This window comes from Ornithodoros turicata, chromosome 5, assembly GCF_037126465.1.
Source record: "Ornithodoros turicata isolate Travis chromosome 5, ASM3712646v1, whole genome shotgun sequence".
In the NCBI taxonomy this organism is placed as follows: domain Eukaryota; kingdom Metazoa; phylum Arthropoda; class Arachnida; order Ixodida; family Argasidae; genus Ornithodoros; species Ornithodoros turicata.
In genome coordinates this window covers 28,723,389-28,739,930 of record NC_088205.1, presented here as the reverse complement: position 1 = coordinate 28,739,930, position 16,542 = coordinate 28,723,389, and the positions used below count along the sequence as shown (strand labels likewise).

Genomic DNA, 16,542 nt, shown 5'->3' with positions numbered 1-16,542 from the left:
TTATAAGTATTGTAGATTCGGCATATAAATTCTTGCACCTTCAGTTCTGTAGTTTGTATCATATCCCCGAATACGACCATGTCTAGGACGTATTGAAATGCAGCGATAATGAAATCGTTTCGCGGCTCCTCCTTTTCGAAGCAGTTTTTAATCACATCTTCCCATGACTTATGGTATCGAGTACAAAATCTGTCCATCTTTTCAATGTAGAGCAATTTTCCCTTCTGTTTTCAAGTGCAGATCTACACTTAATTAAAAGCATATCTATATTTATTTTATTGATTAAAATTTTATTATCTGGTTTAGAATGCTATAATCTCCACCTGTCGTGAGAATTATTGTTTTGACTTTGTTTCAAATATTCACTCGTCTGATATTCTATGAGTTGGGAACTTACTGCCTGAAATAATTATTGTCTTGCATTTGTTTCAATTGTTCACTCGATTGACATAAGTAAGTATCTCTAAGATGGGAATGCCTCATAACTCTGAGTTGCATTTCACATTTGATATTTCTGTGTGGTTCATTAAAAATTTCTGTTGCAAGATATTACAAAAATTGATGTGATTAAATTTGTTTCTCGTTTTTGATTGAGTATCGTTGCTACCAATTAATAATTTGGACTTTCTCTACATCTTCAATAACAATATCGCATCTCTACAAACTTAGCCGACTTGTCAACCACTTTGACGAAAGATTTCCGTTTCAGGGAAAGGATGCGAAAAGATAGTGACCCCCGCGAGTGATATCGACATCTATTTGCGCTGCACAATGAAATATATCGCCTTTGAACTCTCTTATCTGACCTCTAGAGCGCCCCGTTTGCTGGACGAAGTAATATAGCCCCTAACCCTTTGAGTGATAAAGCATGCCTGGTGCTATGGTCACATAGACAGAGACATAAAGTCTCTTGGCTTTGAGGAAAAGAGTGAAAACAGTGCATATTTTCTACGTCTTGGATACCTCCATCAAGGTTCGTAGTGTTTGTTAGAATGAAAATTGTATATTGGTCGATTTTATGATGGTTCAATGATAGATTATTTTCCTCTGTTGTTGTTTACGTGTCGCCGCGTGTTCCTCTGTTCTTCAGCGTTAAGTCTGTGCTATTTCGCCTTTGATAGATTGATTAGCTATTATTTCTCTATGTGTTGGATGGTGCGCAGGTTTGGCTCTTTATTAATTGTAGCTGTTGCTTGTGTTGTTTCCCGTTATTTCCTTACGTCTATGCTGTTCACTTAATAAGAAATTAAAAATTGAGTAATGTTGGAATATGAAACTGAGATTCCCTATTGCGCTCCAAATGTTATGACAGATATTCACACTATTGTAATGATGGTTCTAACGTCTCAGAGTTTTTCTAATACAAATTGTAATTTGATTGTCATCATATTGATTAAGAATATCTTCTTTGTAGTGGTATAGATTTCATTTCCTCTTGTCGTTCGTGTTCCGCGGTCTTCCATACATCTATCGGCACCAGTCTTCAACAAATCGGGGCAGATATCATCAGATCTTGTTGTTGGTTAGGAGCGTGCTATGTGGTGAAGTTCATTTTTAACAAGTCTACTTTCTGATGAGTTTGATTTTTTCTTTTGATTTTCTGAATGATAGGTTACTCTGGTGTTTTGATTAGGAATATCTTTTTTGTAGTGGTATAGATTTTATTTCCTCTTGTGTTCGTGTCGTTCTTTGTTCTGTTTGTTGGCTAGGAGCGTGCTATGTGGTGCAGTTCATTTTTAACATGTCTATTTTCTGATGAGTTTGATTTTTTCTTCTGATTTTCTGAATGATAGATTACTCTGTTGTTTTCATTAGGAATATCTTCTTTGTAGTTGTATAGATTTTATTTCCTCTTGTGTTCGTGTCGTTCCTTGTTCTGTTTGTTGGCTAGGAGCGTGCTATGTGGTGAAGTTTTTAACATGTCTATTTTCTGATGAGTTTGATTTTTTCTTCTGATTTTCTGAATGATAGATTACTATGTTGTTTTGATTAACCAATGTAGTGGTATAGATTTTATTTCGTCTTGTGTTCGTGTCCCATAGTCTTCCAGGGTCTCTGCTGTTCACAGTTAATTACATACAACTATCAGAACTTCCAGCTATTGCACTGATGGTTCTCACGTATAGGAATATTAGACTTTTTATAATACAACTTACAATTTTGTTTATAATCATATTGATTAAGAATATCTTCTTTGATTAAATGTGGTGATCGTTTCTCGTTTCGATATGGTGTAGCTATTATTTCCCTACATGTTGGAGGATTGGTTCTATATTAAAGCCATGTGTTGAATCGAATTATTGCCTTATGTCTGCGCTATTCACTTCAATAGAAATTGATTAATTAAATTTGTGTCATATTGGAATATTAAACTTAGCTATTGTGCTCGAAATTACTTACACCTATCAGATTCTAACGTCTCAGACTTTTTATAATAGCACTTGTAATTTGATTGTAATCGTATTGATAAAGAATATCTTCTTTGATTAAATGCGCTTTCACTTCTGATTCATTGAAAACTTGTGATTACTGTTAATAAAAATATTGTGTTTGATTTGTGATACCTATTCAATGCAAATGTATCATACCTGTAATAAGTATATTCTTTGTTACGTGTATTGTGTTCCTTCTATTTCAGATTTTTGGCTAAGTTTTTCCCATTCACGCAGAGTCATAATTCCTAATGACTTTAATAAATATATTTTCACTTGTGATGTGATGTGAGTAAAGAAAAAAATGGGGATGTAAGTTTCGACGAAGTCAAACTGTACTGTACTGTACTGTATTTTCACTTGTACTTTTGTGTATGGCTATCCTTTGCATGTAAACAGCCTACTGCACACCTGTTGAAGCTGGAAAAATTACGATTAAAATCGGCGGCCCAGGCTGAAGGGTAAACGCGCACGCAGCCCTCTGGCCACGCGACGCCCACAACAGCAGCCCTCCACTCTAGCGCCGCCCACCTGTCGCAGGAAGGAAGTCGGCCCAAGTAGGAAAATGACGAAAGTCGGCGGCCCAGGCTGAAGGGTAAACGCGCACGCAGCCCTCCGGTCACGCTCCGCCCACCACAGCAGCCTTCCACCCGAGCACCGCCCTGTTACAGGTGGTGAATGTTTTTTTTTTTTTTCGGCTGGGTTTTTCTCCTTCACCTGATTGGCATCACAGTTGGCACAATTCCCAGCACTATTGGCTTTAATAAATATATCTCAAGTGGATTGGCATTAATAAATATATTTTCACTTGTACTTTTCGTGTATGACCCTTCTTTGCATGTCTCTGCATGTAAACCGCTCACCTGTTGTATCGGAAAAAATATGTGAAGTCGGCCCACGTATGGCCAAAGAAGTCTGCCCAGGCTGAAAAATACGCTACGATGAGCGCACGCGCAGCCCTCCCCCGCCTATAAGCGCCCGGACAACCCTCCGCACACGCGCCGCGCGGGGAAAAATACGCGCAGGGCTCAGGGCAGGGGTCCAGGTTTCTAACTCTCACCCATGTAGCCTCGGCACTCCCTCCTACTACTCCAGTGGTCGATTTGGAGCGTCTGCTCCGCGGTATAGAGAAAGCGTGTTCCACTGGTCGGTTCGGCTTGCATTCATCTGTTTCACTGGTCGTTTCAAATCAACTTGGTCCGCGGTGGAGTGCTCCTGCTTGCCCGCCGAGGAAGCTCGGATTCGTCCGGAACCTCAACGAATCATTGTCGTAACTTCCGCATTTTCAAGGTCGAGCAACAGCAAGTGCTGGAAGAGCCGCCGGATGTGGACGACGGCTTCCGCCACTATCTTGGCCGGAGCGCGATTGTTTCTCAGTGGTGGATTCGGATTTGGTGCCGTGCCGGATTTCGTTGCTCTCACGGGGATTCGGGTGCTCGCTCCAGATCGACCAGTGCATGGAATTCGCCATTATTCAACTCTGGCAACTCCGAGTGACTCGAAGTGGGCGAAAAGTAGCCAGGGTAGCGGAAATGAGGACATAACTCTGCGGCGAAAAGTGACCAGAGTTCACACTGATAACAACTCGTCTCAAAGCAGGGTAAGCTAGGGTTATGATGTCACACATATGCGCGTGTGGCCTTGTCGTCTGCTAAACACGACTGTTGACCCTCTTTTGCTTGGTCATAACCGAGTTTTGAAAGCTTTTCCTTTAGGAAAATTTTCCAGTGTTATCTCTGTGACCTACTGGAAGATTACTACTAAGATACACTCTTAAAAAATGGTGTACTTTAACTCCTTTCCTTGCCACATATATAACACCCGTGTCTCCTCACTCCCTCAAGGGACTAGCATAACACCTTCTCCCTGCCGGAGAGTAATATTACTCTGCAGTAGGGAGAAAGGTGTTACTCTACTACCATGAGGGAGTGAGGAGACTCCCTTTTTGAGAGTAATTGTTCTGTCGAAAAGGGTGTTATATATGTGGCAAAAAAAATGAGTTAAAGTACTCCCCTTTTTTAAGGGTGTAGAAGGTTGAATCAGAAATGTAGTGCGCTTTCAAAGCGCGCACAGCGCACCCGTGTCTGCATTAAATAAGGGTCGTTTTTTATTCAACGGGAATTGCAAGTATTTTGCAATACTGTAGGCTAGCATGTGGTTCTATTAATACGGTAGGATTATTTTTCAGGGCCGTGATATTCCGCTTGCGAAATTCCTGATCTCACAGAAATTCACAAATTCATTCATGCTCGACTGCTTCACAAGCAGCACAATCTACTGAAAGTCCAGTGCAATAGGGGTGGACGGGTAGGTGGAAGGCCTTGAACAGACTAGTGAAACTAAAGGACATTGATAAGATAGATACCGTCCACCCCTATTGCACCCGACTTTGAGTAAATTGTGCTGCTCGGGCATTCCGTGTTTAAAAAGCGGATATTGTCTTCCATATCAGTCTAAGTTGTTTTAGCGAATGAAAGCCACATTTTAACAACCTTTATGTTTAGCAGGGCGAACGCGCCGGCACAGCATGTTGGTTAGTTTATTAATAGATTAGTTCATGGTGGGTGCATTTTCTATGCAGGTTGTCCTACTGTAGAAGTGCTTCAGGTTGTTTTATTGTAAAGCATATAAAAAAGTTCTAGATCGCACAATTTTAATTACATTTTTAGTTTACGTATATGACCCTCTTTCACTCGCATATGCGGTATTTAGCTTTCAAACGATCTCACTAATTTCTAGAACCCAGTGGTCCGGCTAACGAACTACACCCACGAGGGATTCTTGAGGAATGCAGGCTTGACCACCAGCTACATGAAACTTTTACTGAGAATATTGCTTGCCGCACATCAAGTAACAATCACCTAAGCAAGTAACAAGAGTAACAGCAGCAAGTAACAACGCCTATGTGCAAATTGCACCCAATTTCATCTCGAATTTCAGAGAAAACAGAAACATATTGTTCTCCCCATTCCTCTTTCTGAATACACATTACAATTTGGCGCAAACCGAAACTTCAATGTTCGCCATCTTGAGCGCAGAATGACTCGGGCAGTTCGAAAATTCACGGCGAAGGGTGGCTACTCCAGGGTCGCGTGATGCTACGTCATACCAAACTCGCGGGTTACTCAGGTTGAATAAGAAAACGCGCCCCTAGGCCTAACGCGGCCCTCAAAAATAATCATACCCTATGAATAAGAACCACGTGCCGTACAACCTAGCCTATGGTATTGCAAAATACTTACAATTCCAATAAAAACATGGCCTATTTAATACAGACACCGGTACGCTGTGTACGCTTTGAAAGTGCTCTACATTTCTGATTCAACTTTCAATCTTAAGGGCGTGTTTTTTTATTCAACTCTGGCAACTCCGAGTGACTCGAAGTGTGCGAAAAGTAGCCAGGGTAGCGGAAATGAGGTCATAATTCTGCCGCGATAATTAGCCAGGGTTAACCCTGGTAACATCCCTTGTCGATTCTGCTCCAAAGCAGGGTAAGCTAGGGTTGTGACGTCATACAAATGCGGGTGTGGCCTTGTCGTCTGCAACACAAGACAGCCCTTTTTTGCTTGGTTATAACCGAGCTTTGAAAGCTTTTCGTCTAGAGTTTCCAGTGTTATCTCTGTGACCTACGGGAAGATAGATTAGAGTCCCAAGATAGATAGATTGAATCAGGATTGTGAGCACTTTCAAAGCGTGCACAGCGAACCAGCATCTGTATTAAATAGGCCGTTTTCTTTTCGTTTGTTTTTCAACTGGAATTGCAAGTATTTTGCAATACTGTAGGCTAGGTTATACAGCACGTGGTTCTTACTCATAGGGTATGATTATTCTTGAGGGCCGAGATACTCCCCGTTGCGAAATTCCTGGTCTCACAGAAATTCGCGGAGGGGGGGATCTTTTTATTTTCACAGGAAAGGTCACCAGAATGGATGGCTTGCTATTCCTTATTAAATGATTCGTTAGTGCGTAGTCCTGCGGTAGTTAAAAGTAAGGCGATAGGGGGTCAGAGGTCTTCTGCCGTCCCACACACGATGTCACAGGCTGCTGAGGAGACCGGTATCACCCAGGTAGTGGAGAAGCGCCACGGTTACTCCACTACTCCGTGTGCCAAGTAGTGTTGCGAGAGAGATGGAGTACCCGAGGCTGGTTAGGCGAGACTTGAGGTTGTCGCGGAAGGACTTGGAACAGGGGCAGTCGAGCAGAAGGTGAGGAATATGTGCCTCAACGTTGCAGGTAGAACATAAAAGTGTGGCTTGCTGGTCCATTTTAAACGGAAGTGACGGAGTGCGGGCGACGTTAAGGCGGAGCCGATGAATGACAGATTCTTCCCTCCTTGAGACACGACCGCATATAGTGTAGTCCATCGCTGGGTCAATGGACCTCAAGTATGGGTTGGTCCTGGCAGCGTTCTTGGCAAACAGCTTGGTATTGGCAGTAAGGAAGCGGCGTCGCTGCAGTTGGCAGGCGGATGTCGAGATGTGTATTCCACCAAGCGGCTCTAACGCATGGGCACGCGTCAGCGCGAGTATTGCCGGGGATGCCGACATGACTCGGAACCCATTGAAACCACACAGCGTGGCCCGAGGACAGGAGCTCATTATAGATTACGAGGATCAGGGTATGCACGTCGCAGACTATCTTAACTGAGAAAGACACCAAGATAGCTAAGGCCGCTTTGCTGTCAGTCAATACCCTCCAGACACTAGGCGGAGAGGCAGACATATGCTTCAAGGCAGCAAGAATAGCAAGCTCAGCTTCTACATGTGACGCTTCATTGGGAAGCCGAGACGCATGCTCAAAGTCGTCGCTAGGGGCATAGTACGCCGCCGTCGACGAACCTTGCCGCACTGACCCGTCTGTGTACACCTCCGTTCTATGGCTATGGAAGACATGAATGTGGTCCAGGTAAGTTGACATAGAGCGACAGGTGGTATGTTGTTTTTGCTAGCAATGCCAGGCACAGATTCATGTACGATGGGCTGATTCAGCGTCCACGTCGATGGCGCGTATACAGCAGAGGTGTTACGGTGAGGGATGCAGCCGTTAAGACAAAGCAGAGCAGGACAGAATGCGGACGACGGGGAAGTCACACAGTTATCTCGCAGGTAATGATGGGTATGTCGGCTGACGAATCGGGCGTAAAAACCAAGAGTTTCTTTGTCGCGTAGAATGTGGGCTGGAGGCTCTCGCGCCTCTGCCAAAACAGAGAAGGTCTCTGTTGTTTTAGGCACACCTAAGCAAAGGCGAAGGCTTCTAGCTTGAGCACCGAGTATTGCCCTGTCACCAAAAACAGTGAGCTCGTGCAACACTGGTAGACTGTAGCTTAAGGTGCCGAGGACCAACGAAGAGTGGACCTGGCGGAGGTCAGCACTCGATAGGCCCCAGGATGATCCACATAGATGCCTGATGAGTAGTAATAGGCCTTGTCCAGACTACAGGGTGTCCAAACTACAGGATCCCTGCCCCTGAGCCCTGCGCGTATTTTTCCCTGCGCAGCGCGTTTGCGGAGGCTTGTCCGCGCGCTTATAACATGCAGAGACATGCAAAGAAGGGTCATACACAAAAAGTACGAGTGAAAATATATTTATTAATGCCAATTGTAATGCCAATCAAGTTGCGATATATTTATTAAAGCCAATTGTGCTGGGAATTGTGCCAATTGTGATGCCAATCAGGTGAAGGAGAAAAACCCAGCCGAAAAACCTTCACGACCTGTAACAGAAGAAACACAATACACATAATAAAGAATGCATACATTTATTGCTCTCTAAATATTTCGTTCAATGTCTCTATTATTACATTTTTTAAAAACTCTTTTGTTTCCACTCCTGAAAGAAAACATAAAATTAACATCGTCACATTTGCTTACCACACGATAACTCACGTTGGACACAGCACTGACCTGAAAAGTGGATATTGTTATTATATGAAAGCACACTTATATTTCAATAATACATACAATGCTGTGGTGGCAGACCCCAGTAATCTGTAAGCGAATCTAAATTAATATCAGTTTATACATTTCATTAATACATACACTGTGGCGACGGACCCCAGTAATCTGTAAGTGAACATCATTTATTATTGTAATTATGCTATAACTTTTACTTACATTCAGGCGTTGGTCTTGGTACTGGTGTGTACGCTGAAAAGATATTATCAATTAATAACACACACACACACACACACACAACAACAACAACAACAACAACAACATCAACTATACACAAACACAATAATACATACATATCGGCGGCGGTGACTCTGGAGCTGAAACAAGAAATCAAATTTAAACATCTTTTTCATATTCTTTGTAATTCTTTACCATTTGGAAAAAATGTTGGACTAGAGCTAAATACTGAAAAAAAGACAACAGCCATGAGAAAAAAAGAACTACACTGTAAATCAAAAACTTACTGCTCTGATCCGATACTGGTGTGTACGCTGAAAAGATATTATCAATTAATAACACACACACACACACACACGACACAATAATACATACATATCGGTGGCGGTGACTCTGGAGCTGAAACATGAAATCAAATTTAAACACTTTTTTCATATTCTTTATAATTCCTTACCGTTTTCAAAGTATATTGGGCTCGAGCTGAGCTCTGAAAAAGACAATATCTATGAGAAAAAAGAACTACGTTGCGGATCAAAAAACTTACCGTTTTCGTTGGACATTTTTTTGGAATGTGTCAGTCAAGCGAGGAAGAAACTTTTAAACGCGCGCATCCTCATTATCATACAACCTCCTCTCCACTCTTTCCCATTTATTACCGTTCGAGCGAGCCCACCTCCTCATTTTTCCATTCGTTCCCCAGACCAGGAGCTCTCTCCCAAAAATAATTATGTGGAAGCTCTTTCGTCGCTGTTTCGGAAAGAAATGTGAAGAGGAGGAAGTTGAGTCTACCGAAGACAGGAAATGGCGTCTGAAACAAGAAATTCATGAAGCAAAAGCTGAAGCTATCAGACGCGTTTTGTCTCACGAACGTCTCCTCAGGATCAAACAAGAGTCTGCGAAAAGTCAATTTGATCAAATCGATGGTGGACGGTAATAAATCTAGTTATCAATACACCTTATTATCAGTTTCACTTCTACCTCTGTGACACAATGTCTGACGTAAGACCGTTTTCTTTCATCCACCCCGCACGAATTATTATATGTGGACCTTCCATGTCAGGAAAAACTTACTTAGTTTGTAACATCCTTAGAAATCTATCAGTATTCAGTGTAGTCCCAGAACAAATATTTTATGTTAGTAAATATGACGCTAGCTGGCAGAATGAATTCACTAAAATTACATTTAGTAAAGAATTACCAACGACATGGGATGAGAACATACCAACACTGATTATAGTTGATGATCTCATGACTGAAAAGAATGTTATGCAAGATATGGTTCACCTCTATACAAGAGCGTCCCATCACAAGAATGCATCAATTATTTTTCTTTGCCAATACTTATTTCATAACGATGTAAACTACCGCACTCTATCACACAACAGCACATATATAATATTATTCAATAATTTAAGATCTCGTACGCAACTCGAACTTTTAGGACGACAAATCTTCGGGAAATCACGGTTGCCATACTTTCTGAATGCATTCGAACAAGCAACAGAGAAACCATTTGGTTATCTAGTGATTGACCTACACCCACTTACCCAGTCTGATAAAAGATTGCGAACAGGTATAACCAAGCTCGAGTCACAATTTGTTTTCATACCAAAATGAAAAGTCTACGTCACCATTTAACTTTCCTTAAAGTGCTTGCAACCTGCACTCCAAAAGAACGGGAAAATATATTGAAGGAGGCTCCTCCGCACAGCATTGAAGCTCTTTCCGAAGTTTGCAAGAATATATTGAATGGTAATGTTAAACTTTCACCGAAACTATACAAAGATTTAAAGAAATATAAAGCTACAAAACAATACATCGCATATAAAACATTGCACAAATCACCAAAGAAGCTACAAAAGTTTTTATATCGACAACGAGGAGGTTTGGTCCCATTACTCCCACTATTACTGACAGGCTTGACTAGTATATTAGGTGGTGTAGCAGGGCGGGCTATAGCTAAGGTAGCCGGTGTTTGAAAATGGCAACAAAAATCGAGGTATTAAATCCAGTGGACACTATTTTGGAATCTAATGAAAGTGAAGATGTAAAGGTAAAGCGTATGCTAACAGCTATGTACTACACTATAAAAAATCAATTGAAACCGACAATAGAATCAGATCCGCCAATAATAAAACCATTACAAATGGAGGAAAGTATTAGCAGAAAGTTCGATTATGACGCTCTACCAGATAATATAAATATTAAAAAAGTTAGGCGCATAGTGTCAGCGATACCGAGGAGTTTGTCATGGAATGAAAAAGGAGAAATCATTCATAACAACAAAACCATTCAAGGCTCTAGTATAATGGAATTGGTCTTGTACCTATCCGGTCATAAACGAGTGAGGCCCGCTTGGTTTCTAAAGGTGTCAAAACTTCTACCATCACACAAGATCAGACAGAAAAGAAAATCAAAGAAGAAAATATTGTGGGAGACCTACAAGTCGCCGCAAAGAACAAAGTTGATTTCATCTTCGGATGAAGAATATTTCTCGGACGAATGAGCTACAGATCACCTGACGGCGGGCTCGGAGGGGTCAAACGATATAAAAAAGCACGGAAAATCACAAGGAAAGAAGCACAACAAGAATTACAACGCGATGACGTCTATACTCTCCACAAAGATGCAAGACGAAGATTTAAGAGAAGGAAAGTCATCTCACTCCACCTGAATGATCTACATCAAGCAGACCTCATTTCATTCATCCAATACAAGAAATACAATAAAGGATTCTCATACATACTGCTTGTGATAGACTGTTTGTCGAGGCAAGTCATGGCCACACCTCTCAAGACCAAGCGAGGTGAAGATGTGAAGAAAGGATTTATGAAGATTTATCGACAGAGAGGGGAAACCCCACGGCTAATCCATGTGGATCAGGGGTCTGAGTTCTTCAACAAACATGTGCAGGCTTGGTGTAGGCGTCATGGTATAGCCCTCTATCATTCTTTTTCAATTAATAAATCTTGTCTAGCAGAGCGTGCCGTTAGGACTATTAAAGGTCGCCTATTCCGTTATTTCCGTAGTAAAGGACATCACAAGTACCTTAAAATTCTTCCAAAGATTATAGAAGGTTATAACAATTCTTATCATAGAACTATTAAAATGGCACCGAATGAAGTGAATGAAAGTAACGAGGTTGAGCTCTTCAATAGACTCAATAGTAAAAAAGATGATGACATCACAATACCATTCGAAATTGGCCAGCAAGTTCGTGTTCTATTGAATCGATCAATATTTGACAAGGGGTACACAGGACACTGGTCTCACGTTATCTATACAATTTCGAGGTATAAGAAAACAGATCCACCTGTCTTTTACATTGCAGGCCCAGATGGTGTAGAAGAAGAGGGCACATATTATGCAAACGAATTGCAGCGCGTTATTAAAGAGCCTGATGACCCATATCCAATTGAAAAAAATATATCCAGTAAGAAAATTGATGGAGTCACTCATTATAAAGTGAAGTGGGCTGGTTATGACGATTCATTTAATTCGTGGGTTCCAGTGCACGATGTTGCCAGGCTCTGAGTTTTATATGTACCTCCTGTCCAATGATTGTACCGAATTATATCCAACAAATACACTGGACAACTTTACAATTGCTTTGAATGCACCCCTACAACTGAGTGGAAAGTATGAAGTTGGATTACAAGAACTATCGATCTGTAATCTATTCTACAATATACCGCGGAGTGATGATGGTGTCATGCAGGTTGATTACAAAGAATTTGCAGAGGTTCGCAAGACTATTATCGTTAAAAAAACTATCGAAATGGCCCTTCTAGAGCTTTTTAAAGACTTGAACAGTTCTATCAATTATATTGAAGGGAGATATGTATTCCGTTTACCACATTCTGTTCGGTCAATTAAATTTATAGATGAAAACTTGCAAGAGACCATTGGAGTGTCAACCATTCAAGGCAATATTGTGATAGGTTCTAAGGTGCCTCGTCAGGACACATTCCTTCGAGAGGAATTCGCTTCGCAGCTATGCATACTAGAAGAAATTTCTATTCTTACTTCAAATGGCTTGATCGCATTCATTCCAGGTTGTTCTATCAAGACAACATGAAATCGCTTTTTTAAAACACACAAAATTGAAGCAAATGTAACATTCCGGGAGAATAGTTATAGATTGACACAGCCATTACACAGTCTCTTTGCTATTCCAGAACAGCTCAAGAATCTCCTCAGATTAAATAATTTTAATATAAAAGATGATACAGCCTACTACTATGGAGATCCATTTGAACGCACTTATGACTTGATTATAGAGAAAGAAGTACTTGTTACAAAAAGAATAACTATTCCACCAGATCATTATGAAACTCCGAAATTACTGCTACATACAATCAACAATCAATTAGAAGGCAAAGCTCTACTCACATATAGTAACGAGAGAAAGCTCTGCACTATCAACCCAATTGACGGTGTTACTATTCATCTATCAGAATACCTCTCTAATAGGCTAGGTTTTGCACCACTTACAACTTTTGCGAACAGTACAATTGGAAACACACACCTCAGACTTACACCATTATTCCATCATTTTATAGTTTATTGCGATATTATCGAATCATCGCACTTGGGTGCAAAGAAGTTTCCCATATTAAAATTAGTTCCATACTCTGCAAAGGAAGACAGTATCATTCATTATGCTTTTCAAAACATACAATATTTTAAGCTATTGCATAATGAAATAAATTTCATTTCAATTAAGTTGTGTGACGACTCTGGTCGACCTCTCCACTTCAAAGGACCGGGCAAAACAGCTCTAGCTCTACATTTTAGACATGTATCTTAAAGAAATCCCGGAAATCCACTGCGGTCACGGACTGGGCAATATTATGCCGTACTCAGGACCGATGTTCCAGAGGGGCAGTGGATTCTTTAAATCATTGCGCAAGTTTGCATTACCACTCCTGCGACGAGCACATCCATACGTTACTAAGACCGCAATGAATGCAGCAAAAAACCTGGCACGAAAGCTATCAGATGGTCAACATCTGAAAGAAGCCATTAGAAACAGTGCATCCGAGCTTAAGTCGCAAGTGTTAAAAGATTTTGCTGGCGGCGGTGGCAGACGTAGGAAAAGAAGAAGAAAAGATGTCTTTGGCAAGCAACCCAATTGGAGTGAGGAATAAATATTTTCGTCAACGCTGGCGTCCGTTTGTCTGACTGGATAGTAAAAATGTGGGAAATAAGGCAAGATTGCGGTGGGGATAAGTGCGACTGTCCACTTAAAAAAGCCATTAGAACCGGCGCATCGACACGGGAGGTCGCGACGATAACGGATTGCGGTGGGGGTAAGTAAAAAAAGCCGTTAGAACCGGCGCATCGACACGGAGTTGTCCAATTTGAAAGAAAACCGTTAGAAGTGGTGGGTATCGGCGGTCTCGACACGGGATCGCATTTCGTACTCGTTACCATAGGTCGTGGGAAGATGCGATAAAAAGCTGCTTAGGAAGAGTCGCGAAACGACGCCGGAGGTCTCGACACGGGATCGGATTTTGTACTCGTTACCATACGTCATGGGAAGATGCTTAGAAAGAGCTGAGAAAACGATTCATTTCTTCTTAGAAGCGACACAATCTCTTCCAACTTGAAAGAAGTGGAGGGGTGGGAAAAAGGGGAAATAAGTGGCTACAGGTAAACAATCCTAAAAAATAAAACATGGGAGAGGGTGACAATCGTATTCAGTCGCAAACATGTCACTGGTCAACGTAGTCCACGCCCAGTCCGAATAGGTTTTGAAGGGGGAGTGTGAGCTTTTTCAAATCCCACCCACTCAAATTTCTATAGAATCATGCGAGAATCAATTATTCTACCCTATATCAACAATTACAGGCGGCGAATCTACGATTGAATGGAATATAAGCAACTTATCCGATCTCTATCTCGATGTTCCTAGTATGTACATTAAACTAACTATGCAGATATTGAGAAGCGATGGGAGTGATCCGTATACAAGAACGGCGGATGGTGTAGTCAACGATGTTGTATTCCCCGTGAATAACTTGGGAGCTGCAATGTTTAAGTATATTAATGTGTATATCAATCAGCGATTGGTATCACCAAATTGTTTGAATTCCTACCTATGTATGCTTGATACTTTGCTCCACACCAACACGCATCTTCAGAAAACGGTAGATGATTGCGGAATGTATATTTATGATTCAGGTGAACATGCCGCAAACGATCCAAATTCGCATGTTGCTAAAGCACTCATTTCTAGAACAAGTGGTGGCAAACTATTTGAAGTTGTCATGCGTGTTAATACGGATTTGACAGATCAAATTAAGCTATTATTACCGGGATTGGATGTTAGGGTGTCTGCTGTGCACGCCAGCGACATGCATCGCTTATTGACTGGTCCAGGAGAAACTCATCAACATCAAATCAAGATACACAATGCAGTACTGTCATTACGTAAAGTCAAAGTCAGTAACTCAACTTTCCTCTCTCACCAGTCTATACTGAAGAAACATCCAGCGTGTTATACTGTGCGAGGTTAGTAGTAATGTAACAACCCAAGATTTACACAGAAAATCCACGGCAAGTATTGCACATTTTACTTTAAATTATTGTAAAATTACTTTAAATTTTTTAAAAAAATTTAAATTTTTAAAATTTTGAAATTTGGCAAAATCTGACTCAGTGCAATACTTGTCGTGGATTTTCTATGTAAAACTCGGGTTGTAGGAAATAAAAAACTAGATAGAAAGGAAGCAGACAGTAGGAAATGATTTATTTGAAAATCAACGACGCCATCTTGAAGAAATCCCGCCTGTGCGGGCGACTGGAGCACGACGGTTGCAGAGGCAGGTGGCACGCTAGTTCCAAGGCATCACACCAGATGGCGCCAGCATCGTAGCTCTATACGAGAAAGAGAACATGAAAGTACTAGCGACACGTAAAAATGGCAACACTGCTCGACAAGTCTAAGCATGCCAGAGCGCGGGGAAAAGGCCTAACCGCTACTGCTAAACAGCACGGAGAAAACACTACACATCGGGGGGGAAAGGCTTAAGGCAATCGACAAGGCCTAACCACAGCGTCACAACACTTCGCGGCTAACACAAGGCGGGAACCACACGATGGTAAACGTGCGTCAACAGGCTTGGACACCGCTAAACAAGTCTAAACATGCGAGAAAAGGCTTAACACGAGCACGGTAAAACAACGCACAAACATCGGTAAATCACTCACCTTTTTTCCCCGCTGCGACGGAGCGTCCGCTCTCGTCGACAGCCAGGGATCAAGTGACGACGGAGCGAACGACCGCACGTCTTCTCCCAACGAGAGCCAGAGGTGGACTGACGTAAGCGCCACTCTACGGGTGCTACGCATGCGCGCGCTCCTAGCGCCCTCTGCTCCACCCGACCGCGCATGCGCGCGCGCGCGCGCGCGCTCCTAGCTCCCTCTGCGCCGCCCGCGGGTGTTTTCGGTTTCGGCTCTCCGCTGCGCGCGCGCGCGCTCCTAGCGGCGACGGGTGGCTTTTCAGTTTCGCTTTCATTCTCGTTTCTTTGCGCGCGCGTTTATCTCTATAAAGGCAGCGCGCACCGCGCTCGCGTCATCATTCTGAGCGATACGTGAAAAACGCCATGTGTGGTTTATTCTCCTGCGCTTCTCGTCGTCGCAAGGAAAAGACAAAAAACGAAGAACTTCGCGAATTTATTCGCGGCATCGTGGAGGAAGCCTTTCAAGTCCACCGCCTGGAATGGTTGCAAGCGCGTCAAGAAATGTGTCAGGACAAGATGAAGACGCTCGACCGCATCTTAGCGGCGGACAGACTGGCGAAAAAGAAGTCCAACTTTAGCCTGGACAATCTGTATTGGGAACGCAGTTCCGATGTAGAGGACGACGACGAGGATGTGTAAATAAAAGCGATACATTTCTCTTCGAGTCTCAGTCTCTTCTTTTTCTTCGTGCAACGTGTACGCACGCAACATGTCTTCCCCCGAACCTTTTCGT

The 16,542-nt window shown here is 42.2% G+C and overlaps 1 long non-coding RNA gene across 1 annotated transcript; it reads right to left on the bottom strand.

The window, feature by feature from the left end:
- Nucleotides 1-15,297: 15,297 nt before the first annotated feature.
- On the bottom strand, nt 15,298-15,913 carry LOC135395445 (uncharacterized). The gene is made up of 2 exons (XR_010423092.1): nt 15,778-15,913; nt 15,298-15,444 (listed from the first exon to the last, which is right to left on the bottom strand). It is a non-coding gene; the product is annotated as an uncharacterized LOC135395445 (long non-coding RNA).
- Between the last annotated feature and the right edge of the window lie 629 nt (nt 15,914-16,542).